We start from the raw sequence: 13,091 nt of genomic DNA, 5'->3' as shown, positions 1-13,091 counted from the left end.
AATGCCTGGCGGAACCCCACTCTCATATGTACCTATCTTGACCTTTTTCACACTTGGTCCTTCTCACCATTGTCCTACGCTGCCCACTCTCATTCCCGCTCGGGTATGCTGAAGTCCTTCCTGTACGTTGGATCCGGGACCAAACTGACCCCCTGGGGTTTTGAGTGTAGCAACCGATCCTTCCTGACACCTGGCAGGAGAGGGGCGTACGGGTACCGTCCGGCACGCGCCGTACCCCCTGGGATCCTTTAAGTAGAATGGAGCCTGCTCCCTGCTCCCCTCCGGGGCCTCTATCTTGGGTCCTAACTTGTGGAGCAGAGCTCTGACTGAGCCTCTGCTCCCGGACTGTTCCTTTGAACAGCCCTCACTAGAACTGTCCCCTGTACTGGACCGACTGACCTAATATGGCTTCCTATTATATACTTACTGTATATGTGCTCCATGTATCTGTTTCCTCCACCCACACCCACTATTGGTTACCCTACCTTTGGGTTCCCCCCCTACTCCAGCCAGGGCCAGGGCTCAGCAGAAAACTACATTGCGTCTTGCCCCTCCAGCTGGCCTGGAGCAGTGTTGTGTTGGATGTAGGTGGTTGGGGTTCCGTGCAGCACTCCCATCCTACCTGAGAGAAGGGAGAAACCACACCTCGGGGTGAGGTGCAGTATCTCTGTGGCGACTGAACCCTCAGGGGCGCCACACATGCCTTACCCTGTGATCAGCGTGATGGCATGGACTGACCCCACGATCAGCGTGATGGCACCGCCTGACCTCAGGGTCAGCATGATGGAATGCCTGACTCCCACTATCAGTGTGAAAACACAACCTTACCCCACAATCAGCATGATGACATAGCCTGACCCCATGAGTATGAGCAGCGTGATGGCCTAGGCCTAACCGCACGATCAGCGTGATGGCACGGCCTGACCCCAGGGTCAGCATGATGGCATGCCTGACTCCCACTATCAGTGTGAAACCACAACCTTACCTCACAATCAGCATGATGATATGGCCTGACCCCATGAGTATGAGCAGCGTGATGGCCTCGGCCTAACCGCACAATCTGCATGATGGCATGGCCTGACCCCACGATCAGCGTGATGGCACAGCCTGACCCCAGGGTCAGCATGATGGCATGCCTGACTCCCACTAGCAGCGTGAAAGCACAACCTTACCCCACAATCAGCATGATGACATGGCCTGACCCCATGAGTATGAGCAGCGTGATGGACAGGCCTGCTCCCATGATTAGCATGATGGCATGCCTGACCCCCACAATAAGTGTGACGGCACAACCTTACCACACAATCAGCTTGATGGCATGGCCTGACCCCACGATCACCGTAACGGCAAGGCCTGACCCCACAATCAGTGTGATGGCATGGCCTGACCCCACAATCAGCGTGACAACACGGCCTGATCCCACGATCAAAGTGAAAGCATGGCCTGACCCTACATTCGGCATGACGGCATGGTCTGACCCCACCATCAGCGTGACGGCAAGGCCTGTTCCCATGATCAGCATGACAGCATGCCTTACCCTGTGATCAGCGTGATGGCATGGACTCACCCCACGATTAGCTTGATTAAATGACCTGACCCCATAATCATCGTGGCGGCACGGCCTGACCCTATGATCAGCGTGATGGCATGCCTGACCCCGCAATCAACGTGATGGCATGGCCTTACCCCAAGATCAGCATGATGGCATGGCCTGACCCCACGATCAGCGTGATGACACGGCCTGACCCCAGGGTCAGCATGAAGGCATGCCTGACTCCCACTATCAGCGTGAAAGCACAACCTTACCTCACAATCAGCAAGACGACATAGCCAGACCCCATGAGTATGAGCAGCTTGATGGCAACGGCCCTGACCCCATGATCAGCATGATGGCATGCCTGACCCCCACAATAAGTGTGATGGCACGGCCTGACCCCACGATCAGTGAGACAGCACGGCCTGACCCCAAGATCAACATGACTGCATGGCCTGACCCCTAAATCAGTCCCTAAACCATCTGACCCCACCATCATCATAACTGCACCGCCTGACCCCACGATCAGCGTGACTGCACCACTTGACCTCACAATCAATGTGGCTGCAGCACGTGAGCCCCACAATCAGTGTAACTGTGTGGCCTGACCCCACGATCAGTGTGACTGCACCAACACTTGACCCCACAATCACCACGACTGCACCACCTGACACGATAATGATTATTACTTTTGCTAGTGAACGCCAAATCCTTTTCTGCTTTTGTGAATTAACGACACCCAAGTTAGTAAGCAGCCAGCTCCTCTCCTAGACCTCTGTCCTCTTATCACTCCTCCCTGCTGATGGGCTGGCCTTGCTCTACCTCCTGTCAGTGTGACAAAATTCTTCTCGTCCACTGCCTACCAGACGTAGATAGGGATCGAAGGGGGAGTTAGACCAGTCACGCAGCTAGAGATCTCCTACAAGTACAGCCTGTGTTAAGTGTCCTCAGCTCTGTGCACTGATCAGATCCAGCAGCCAATATGTCCGACGCTCCATCCGAAGAATCAGCGCCGACCGTAGAGGAGGTCAGTACGGCGCCAGTAGAGAACCCCTGCACCGAACTCAAAGCTGCCATGGAAAAATGGTGAGTGACCCTCATATAATCTAGAACTGAAAGGTTAACAGGCCGTAAACATATTTTATTAATTATACGGTATATGTTACATTCTATATTGAGCGTTACATTATATATTACACATTACTTTATATTATTACGCTATTATATACTGTGTTACCAGTTTGCTGGATTTTATATCCAATTAAAATATATACTATTATAATTATTTAAGAGCCCACCCATATGATGCGTAATAAAAGTCTCAGTAATTTTATGTAATATCGAATAGGTTATAACAGCCAGATGTGCCGAAAATAAAATGTCTGTCACGCAACCTTGTACTTAATGCCCTTGACTCCCGAGGCCGTCACTTTTTGTCTGCACATTCTTTTGCGATTCTGCCTAACTACATGTCTTCTTGTCTGATGGGTCAGTGAAAATGGTGTAGATAAAGGTATATAACTCACTCTGATAGATCGATTGATAGATCGATAGATGATAGATAGATAGATAGATAGATAGATAGATAGATAGATAGATAGATAGATCGATAGATAATAGATAGATAGATGATAGATGATAGATAGATATAGATAGATAATAGATAGATAGATAGATAGATGATAGATATAGATAGATATAGATAGATAATAGATAGATAGATGATAGATGATAGATGATAGATAGATATAGATAGATAATAGATAGATCGATAGATGATAGATAGATAGATAGATAGATGATAGATAGATCGATAGATGATAGATAGATAATAGATAGATAGATCGATAGATAGATAGATAGATCAATAGATAGATGATAGATAGATAGATAGATAGATAGATAGATAGATAAGCCTGTAGAGCTATGTAACCGACTTTTAGACTATTCAGTTCATTTGGTAATACGGCTGCAGATTTCTAATTTAATCTGGATTATTCGGGGTAATCATGGTTATCTAACATTTGACTAAAATATTCCATTGAATTCTTGAATTTTGGGTGTCCTTTGCGAGCAGCCTGACTTTCAGCCTGTGAAACGATTTATTACGATTTCCCCCTTTGCTTCTATAGAGTATAGGCAGGAGGAAGTCTCATGGATTATATAATATATACAGGCCGCATGATGAAACATGAAGATGAAAAGGAATACACATAAAGCGACAGCACCCAAAGTATTTAAAAAATCCCAGAGTTAAATATTTATACTGTAAAAATGTTGGTCCTGTGACCTTTGTGTTTCCACGAGTAGATTCTAAAGGTCAGGAAACGTATTAATGGGCAATTCATGTTGGATATGTGTCTTTTAGCTGTACGTCTGTCCATGGCTTCTTTATTTTAATTCTAGATTTGGAGAATTATTTTCTGTTTCTGTAAAATATTATTCATAAGTCCTTTCTCTGTTGCCACATGTACAATTAAATTGGCCTGAAACTGGATCAGAACTGAGCAAACTGCCAAATTTGCAAACTAGAGCTGAAAATGTTACCACTTTTATGTTTTGATTTATGTCATTATTTTGAACTTATAACAATTAACAAAAAATAGTGATTACTGCTCTATATACAAAATTGTAATATGGAGAATGTCTGAGTATGCTGCTTATATATGTACAGTACACATGATTGGACTGGCCAACCGGGGAACAGGTGAATTCCCCGGGGGGCCCCAGTGCTGAAGTATGCCCCAAATCCCTCATATGAACAGCAGCTGGGATAATACACTTGATTCACTGTGTGCAGACAAATGCAGCATTTTTTCATTTATTTAACAAACTACTCTCTTTTTATTATTATATAGAAGTATAGATATTTTGTCAATGGGGTAATGTAATATTTGCATGTATTGGAACAGTGGGTCCCCAGAGTCATTGGTACTGATGGGCCCTTGGCACCCCAGTCTGACACTGTATGTACAGATTATAAAATATATGAATGGACACAATCTCACAGTTTGATGTTTAACATCCCCCAATCCCAGTTCTAAGATGACAAAACTCATAGTAACCAGTCAGGACTCCATCTAGTACAATAAAAGCCATTTCTGGTTGCCACGTCATAGACTGTCTCATGTACAATGGCCTACATGTGCTGCTGTACAGGGTGTGCGGAGATATTGCCGCCTATAAGAAAGGCTTCTTTTTACTCCCAGTGGAGCAAGTCACAATTTTCTTTCTGTCAGATCTGGGCAAAATCCAACAGAAAAAAAACTCACATCAAACATCAGAGACGACCTCAGTGGCAGCTCTCATGGCTCTATCACCCTGGGGTCCCTAGATCTCACTGCCGGAGTCACAGGAGTGAACAAGTAATATAAGTATCAGGAAACTACACACACAGCAGTTATATTTATGGAGCTGGTCACTGCCCCACATCCAGATCCTCAAAGTGCACAGCCGCGGGGCTGGAGACTGGAAACGGCAGTGATATAGTGGATATACAGGAAAACAATAAATATATCTGCCCACCTGAACAAGTGCATCATAAAGAACAGAATTGTGATGCATGGGTTATGGGCATGGGTGCATGTGTGCATGTGTGTACTATATACACACATATATATATATATATATATATATATATATATATATATATATATATATATATATATATATATAAATATTTCTTTGTATTTTAAAAAATACAATTTAAAAATTGCAAAAAGGAAAATGGGCTGATGCAAAAGTTTGGGCACCTTGCATGGTTAGTGTAACAAACTGTGCCGTGATCCAAGGAGAGCCCAGAGGGGCGTAACTAGGGACCTCACCAAGCTCGACTTCGTATGCCCGGCGGCTTGACGATACCGTGATCCGAGGAGAGACGAGAAAGGCGGGACCAGGTGCTAGTCTAGGACTCACCTCAGGTTGATGGTTGCTGACCCCCATGGGACAGGAGGCAGGAAAGGCCAGGAATGGTAGATGGACTGACACCGCTGGTAAAATGACAGGTACGCCAGACACACGAGCAGTCAGGTTCAGGCGGGCACGATTGGAGTATAGGCAGGCTGGTGCAAGTGGATACGTCTGATAGACATAGGCACGACTGATGGACAGGCAGGCAGGCACGGCTAATGGACAGGCAGGCGGGCACGGCTAATGGACAGGCAGGCATACAGGATAAGAGCACTGGGACCTGAGAACTAGCAAGCATGTTAATAACAAACAACATTGATCAGGCGCCTGCGTGCACCCCGGGCACCAGCAGACGACGAGGAATGAGATAGTGTGGGATGGGGGCCACGGCGGTGAGTAAGCTGGTGTTCCTGCCGGGGGAGAGGGGCAGCATGCAGGAACACTGGTGCTACAGTTAGTTCCTAGTAGCACCCCCTTTTGAAAGTATCACAGCTTATAAACGCTTTTTGTAGCCAGACAAGAGTCTTTAATTTCTTGTTTGAGGGATTTTCATCCATTCCTCCTTGGAAAATTCTTCCAGTTCTGTGAGATTCCTGGGTCGTCTTGCATGCGCTGCTATTTCGAGGTCTAGCCACAGATTTTCAATGATGTTCAGATAAGGAGACTGTGAGGGCCATTGTAAAACCTTCAGCTTGCACATTTTGATGTCGTCTATTGTGGATTTTGACGTGTAATTAGGATCATTATCCATTTGTAGAAGCCATCCTCTTTTCAACTTCAGCTTTTTACGGATGGTGTTATGTTTGCATCAAGAATTTTTCTAAATTTCATTGAATTCATTCTTCCCTCTTGCCGTGAAATGTTCCCCATGCAATTGGCTGCAACACAACCCCAAAACATGATTGATCCACTATATATATACAGTGGGGGGAAAAGTACTTAGTCAGCCACCAATTGTGCAAGTTTTCCCACTTAAAAAGATGAGAGAGGCCTGTAATTGACATCATAGGTAGACCTCAACTATGAGAGACAAAATGAGAAAACAAATCCTGAAAATCACATTGTCTGATTGGGAAAGAAATTTTTTTTTCAAATTTTGGTGGAAAATAAGTATTTGGTCACCTGCAAAAGTTCATCTCAATACTTTGTTATATATCCTTTGTTGGCAATGACAGAGGTCAAACGTTTTCTGTAAGTTTTCACAAGGTTGGCACACACTGTTGCTGGTATGTTGGCCCATTCTTCCATGCAGATCTCCTCTAGAGCAGTGATGTTTTGGGGCTGTCGCTGGGCAACACGGACTTTCAACTCCCTCCAAAGGTTTTCTATAGGGTTTAGATCTGGAGACTAGCTAGACCACTCCAGGACCTTGAAATGCTTCTTACAAAGCCACTCCTTCATTAACTTGGCGGTGTGCTTGGGATCATTGTCATGCTGAAAGACCCAGCCATGTTTCATCTTCAATGCCCTTGCTGGTGGAAGGAGGTTTGCACTCAAAATCTCACGATACATGGCCCCATTCATTCTTTCATGTACACAGATCAGTTGTCCTGGTCCCTTGGCAGAGAAACAGCCCCAAAGCATGATGTTGAAGCTGCTTGCCTATTGCAGATTCAGTCTTCCCAGCCTGGTGCGGGGCTACAATTTTGTTTCCGGTGTCCTTCGACAGCTCTTTGGTCTTCACCATAGCGAAGTTGGAGTGTGACTGTTTGAGGTTGCGGACAGGTGTCTTTTATACTGATAACAAGTTCAAACAGGTGCCAGTACTACAGGTAATGAGTGGAGGGCAGAGGATCCTCTTAAAGAAGAAGTTACAGGTCTGTGAGAGACAGAAATCCTGCTTGTTTGTAATTGACCAAATACTTATTTTCCACCAAAATTTGAAAACAATTTCTTTCCAAATCAGACAATGTGATTTTCAGGATTTGATTTCCCATTTTGTCTCTCATAGTTGAGGTCTACCTATGATGGCAATTACAGGCCTCTCTCATCTTTTTAAGTGGGAGAACTTGCACAATTGGTGGCTGACTAAATACTTTTTCTCACATTTTCACATGCATATACACACATATACATACTGTGTGTGTGTATATATATATATATATATATATATATACATACTGTATATATATACACACATATACATACTGTATATATATATATATATATATATATATATATATATATATATACACATATACATATATGTTTGTAATGTGTAAATGTGAGTATAATATATTGGTATATGTATTTTATGTGTGTATACGCTTATATGTGAATATGCATGTAAATGTATGATGTGCGTATATGTTGGTGGGGAAAGACGGAAGGATGGTCTTTGCTATCAGTGACCACACCTGACAGATAGGTATGAAACAGATAGATAGATATATGGATAGATAGATGATGATGATAGATAGATAGATAGATAGATAGATAGATAGATAGATAAATAGATGACAGATAGATCATAGATACCATGTGAATGTTATCTCTGTATTAAAGCTTCAGTTAATGACCTCCAGTTATCACAAGCTACAGGTACAAGGGCCACTCCGACCGCCTGCTGCCAAAGTCTAAACCCCTGATCTGAACGTCCTCCTATCATGAAATGTTCTACAACTTCCATCAAGCAATTTCCGCCATTTCTCTGGCGCACATAAGTAGTACAGCTTTGCACCACACTTAGACGCAAACATTTTTGGTATTTTAGTGTTTATTATCTGGAGGGGGAGAGGCCACGCCTGGTTTCATAGAATCCCAAAAAGTGGCATGAATTATAGCCTAAGAATACTTCATCTCTAGTAGATTTCAGATTATGGCACACGGCAGCCTGAAAGACGTGCCAAATTTATTAATGAGGGCGCATTTCTTGATGAATTTGGCCCATCTGACTCTAGCAGAGTAAGGCTGTGTGCCCACGATGCGTTTTTTAAGCATTTCCGCAGTGGCAATTCCGCTGCAGAAACGCTTAAAAACGCTTGGTAGAAGGTCTGCCATGTTCCCCAATGATAATCCGCATGTGCTGTGCTCATGCTGCGGAAATTTCCACTGCGGATTATCATTGCGGAAAAAAAAAAAGCACTACCAATTATTTTGCAGAAGCGCTGCGTTTTCGCCGCCATTGACTTGCATTGGATGGATTACGCATCACTGTATATGTACATGCGGAATCCAAGCGTTTCAATGTGTGGATGGTACCCGGGTTTGGAGAAGAAGAGACTCTCCTCCGGACCCAGGTACCATAGAAAACTGTAAAAAAAAGAATAAAATAAAAAATAAATATTATACTTACCTTCTGATGGCCCCCGTTATCCTTGTCTTCGTTTGCGGTGGACTGAAGGACCTGCGCTGATGTCATTTAGTCATGTGACGGCAGGTCCTTCAGTGTACCGCGAGCTGCCAGCAAGCCAGGACGGATCGGATAAAGACTCCGGGGGCCATCAGAAGGGAAGTATAGATTTATTTTTTATTTTTTACGATTCTTTCGGTCACACTATATAAATCCATGCCGGTTGCATGGATTTATATAGTGTGACCAAGTTGTCAAGCACTTTCCAAGTGATGCTAAAATCGCCTGGAAAGCGCTTGTCAACCCGCATGCGGAAATACAAGTGAAGAACGCTTCACATCCGCTGGTCCCTGGCAGGAAAACGCATGTACAATCCGCATGTACAATCCGCATGTACAATCCGCATGTACAATCCGCATGCATTTTTTCTGCCAGGGAGATGCAGAAACGCTCAGGAAAAATCCGGAGCATTTCTGAATCGTGGGCACATAGCTTAAAGCCCCCGTCTCACATAGCGAGATCGCTAGTGAGATCGCTGCTGTGTCACGGTTTTGGTGACGCAACAGCGACCTCACCAGCGATGTCGCTATGTGTGACATTTTGCAGCGATCAGGTCCCTGCTGTGAGGTCGCTGATCGCTGCAGAATGTCATGGACCTTTTTTTGGTCGTTGCCCTCCCGCTGGTCAGCACACATCGCTGTGTGCGACCAGCGGGACCAGCGATCAGGCTGGTAACCATGATAAACAGCGGGTTACTAGGGGCACACGCGCACTTAGTAACCCGCTGTTTATCATGGTTACGAGCCTGTTAAAGTGAGCAGTAACCTCCCGCTCACCGTAGCAGAGTGGTAACAATGATAAACAATGGGTTACTAGGTGCGCGTGTGCCCCTAGTAACCCGATGTTTACCATAGTTACCAGCCTGCTCCTGCTTCAGCAGGCTGGTAACCAGGAGCAGGACATCGTGGAAAGATTCTCTCCACGATGTCGCTGCTCCCCTGATCGCTGGTGAGCCTGTCTGTTTGACTGCTCACCAGCGATCACATAGCGACGCAGCAACGATCCCTGACAGGGCGTATCGTTGTCGGGATCGTTGCAGCGTCGCTAAGTGTGACGGGACCTTAAGACTTTAAGACGGGCATTGGAAACTAAACATGGAAGTAGCACAAATCTGACCCCATAGCCCAAATAGATGCCACCTACCCACAGCCACACAACCTATCCGCAAGAAGCTTACATGGGGGAGGACCCTGAGTGAATAAGTGCCGGGCCGGACCCTCCGGAGCATCTGTTACTGCAGCTTTTAATACACTTTTGCTATCCACAAGCAACCTTATTATAACCACAATGTCAAATTCTGCCGGTGCAGCTCTTAGTTTCTCCGTCCGAGCTGCAAGTGACCCACATTTTCCCTGGCATATCGCCATGGTTACAGTTATCCGCTCATGAACAGACTTGGCCTTTTTCTGTGAAATAACTGGGCACCGCCAGACATAAAGGCCATAGGAAGACTGTATAGATTGTGCCCGGCATCATACACAGGACTGCGCTATGGTGGCATCTGATCATTCAGAAATATTCACATTGCTTTTGGTATGGTTTAGTTCCTGTATGGTTGTATCATTTGGACATTATCTGACAGTATTATGTACATCCAGTATAGCGATGTAGTTACAGCATGTCACTATTATTGTACTGGTGCTGTATAGCGATGTATTATTTAGATACAGTATGTCACTATTATTGTACTGGTGCTGTATAGCGATGTATTATTTAGATACAGTATGTCACTATTATTGTACTGGTGCTGTATAGCGATGTATTATTTAGATACAGTATGTCACTATTACAGTACTGGTGCTGTATAGCGATGTATTATTTTTACAGTATGTCACTATTATTGTACTGGTGCTGTATAGCGATGTATTATTTATACAGTATGTCACTATTATTGTACTGGTGCTGTATAGCGATGTATTATTTAGATACAGTATGTCACTATTATTGTACTGATGCTGTATAGCGATGTATTATTTAGATACAGTATGTCACTATTATTGTACTGGTGCTGTATAGTGATGTATTATTTAGATACAGTATGTCACTATTATTGTACTGGCGCTGTATAGTGATGTATTATTTAGATACAGTATGTCACTATTACAGTACTGGTGCTGTATAGCGATGTATTATTTATACAGTATGTCACTATTATTGTACTGGTGCTGTATAGCGATGTATTATTTAGATACAGTATGTCACTATTATTGTACTGGTGCTGTATAGCGATGTATTATTTAGATACAGTATGTCACTATTATTGTACTGGTGCTGTATAGCGATGTATTATTTAGGTACAGTATGTCACTATTATTGTACTGGTGCTGTATAGCGATGCATTATTTAGATACAGTATGTCACTATTACATTACTGGTGCTGTATAGTGATGTATTATTTAGATACAGTATGTCACTATTATTGTACTGATGCTGTATAGCGATGTATTATTTAGGTACAGTATGTCACTATTACAGTACTGGTGCTGTATAGCGATGTATTATTTATACAGTATGTCACTATTATTGTACTGGTGCTGTATAGCGATGTATTATTTAGATACAGTATGTCACTATTATTGTACTGATGCTGTATAGCGATGTATTATTTAGATACAGTATGTCACTATTATTGTACTGATGCTGTATAGCGATGTATTATTTAGATACAGTATGTCACTATTATTGTACTGATGCTGTATAGCGATGTATTATTTAGGTACAGTATGTCACTATTACAGTACTGGTGCTGTATAGCGATGTATTATTTATACAGTATGTCACTATTATTGTACTGGTGCTGTATAGCGATGTATTATTTAGATACAGTATGTCACTATTATTGTACTGATGCTGTATAGCGATGTATTATTTAGATACAGTATGTCACTATTATTGTACTGGTGCTGTATAGCGATGTATTATTTAGATACAGTATGTCACTATTATTGTACTGGTGCTGTATAGCGATGTATTATTTAGGTACAGTATGTCACTATTATTGTACTGGTGCTGTATAGCGATGCATTATTTAGATACAGTATGTCACTATTACATTACTGGTGCTGTATAGTGATGTATTATTTAGATACAGTATGTCACTATTATTGTACTGATGCTGTATAGCGATGTATTATTTAGGTACAGTATGTCACTATTACAGTACTGGTGCTGTATAGCGATGTATTATTTATACAGTATGTCACTATTATTGTACTGGTGCTGTATAGCGATGTATTATTTAGATACAGTATGTCACTATTATTGTACTGATGCTGTATAGCGATGTATTATTTAGATACAGTATGTCACTATTATTGTACTGGTGCAGTATAGCGATGCATTATTTAGATACAGTATGTCACTATTATTGTACTGGCGCTGTATAGTGATGTATTATTTAGATACAGTATGTCACTATTATTGTACTGGTGCTGTATAGCGATGTATTATTTAGATACAGTATGTCACTATTATTGTACTGGTGCTGTATAGCGATGTATTATTTAGGTACAGTATGTCACTATTATTGTACTGGTGCTGTATAGTGATGTATTATTTAGGTACAGTATGTCACTATTATAGTAATGGTGCTGTGTAGCGGTGCAATATTTAGAAACAGTATGTCACTATTATTGTACTGATGCTGTGTAGCGATGTAGTATTTAGGTACAGTATGTCACTATTATCAGGGAAATTTATGGGAACACTATGTAGGTACTGTATTGCAGTTTTTTTATATCTTATTACGGTGCTATTATTTAGTCACTGAATGATTATAATCTTTTAGCATTGCATGGCATGTGGACACTAATGCAAAATCTCTAACAGACTGCCCAACCATCACGGGTCTTCAATAGTATTGTTTTTCTCATTTGAGCCGAAGAGACATTTTGGGCCCTTCTGGCCCCAGGACTTGGATGGGACTGCAACCATTGCACCTACTATAGCTACATCCCTGCCACGTGGCACAATGATACAGACAATAACTGAAGTATTATGTGGGCACCACATACTTCTGGCATCTGGTGCCATATACTGCTATGTTATGTAGGCACAGTGTAGTACTACTATGTGGATATTGTTCTGCAGTATTATATGGGCACTAATATTTTGCAGTATTATAACACATATGCTGTGAGACCTCAATGTCTCAGTGTAAGAGGGGCCATAAATGACCACCTCAATGAAATTGTAATATAAATCCTTCCGGTGGTACAAATAACATTTTCTCAACCAGTATTTTTTGCCGCCCCAATTTGAAGATTTGCATTTGTTGCACAAATACCCCATGTAACG

At 42.8% G+C, this 13,091-nt stretch overlaps 1 long non-coding RNA gene across 1 annotated transcript in view; it reads left to right on the top strand.

The window, feature by feature from the left end:
• The first annotated feature begins 2,346 nt into the window (after positions 1 to 2,346).
• The window catches only part of LOC141193189 (uncharacterized), a 39,248-nt gene continuing 28,503 nt past the window's right edge, over positions 2,347 to 13,091 (top strand). The window contains exon 1 of the long non-coding RNA XR_012266451.1: positions 2,347 to 2,620. This is a non-coding gene — a long non-coding RNA (uncharacterized lncRNA). The remainder of the gene's footprint in view (positions 2,621 to 13,091) is intronic.

The sequence above is a fragment of the Phyllobates terribilis genome, unplaced genomic scaffold (genome assembly GCF_046119375.1).
Source record: "Phyllobates terribilis strain yellow unplaced genomic scaffold, ASM4611937v1 Scaffold_65__1_contigs__length_7625178, whole genome shotgun sequence".
NCBI lineage: Eukaryota > Metazoa > Chordata > Amphibia > Anura > Dendrobatidae > Phyllobates > Phyllobates terribilis.
Note: the sequence above shows the minus strand (reverse complement) of the source record. Positions and strands in the feature narration are given on the sequence as shown.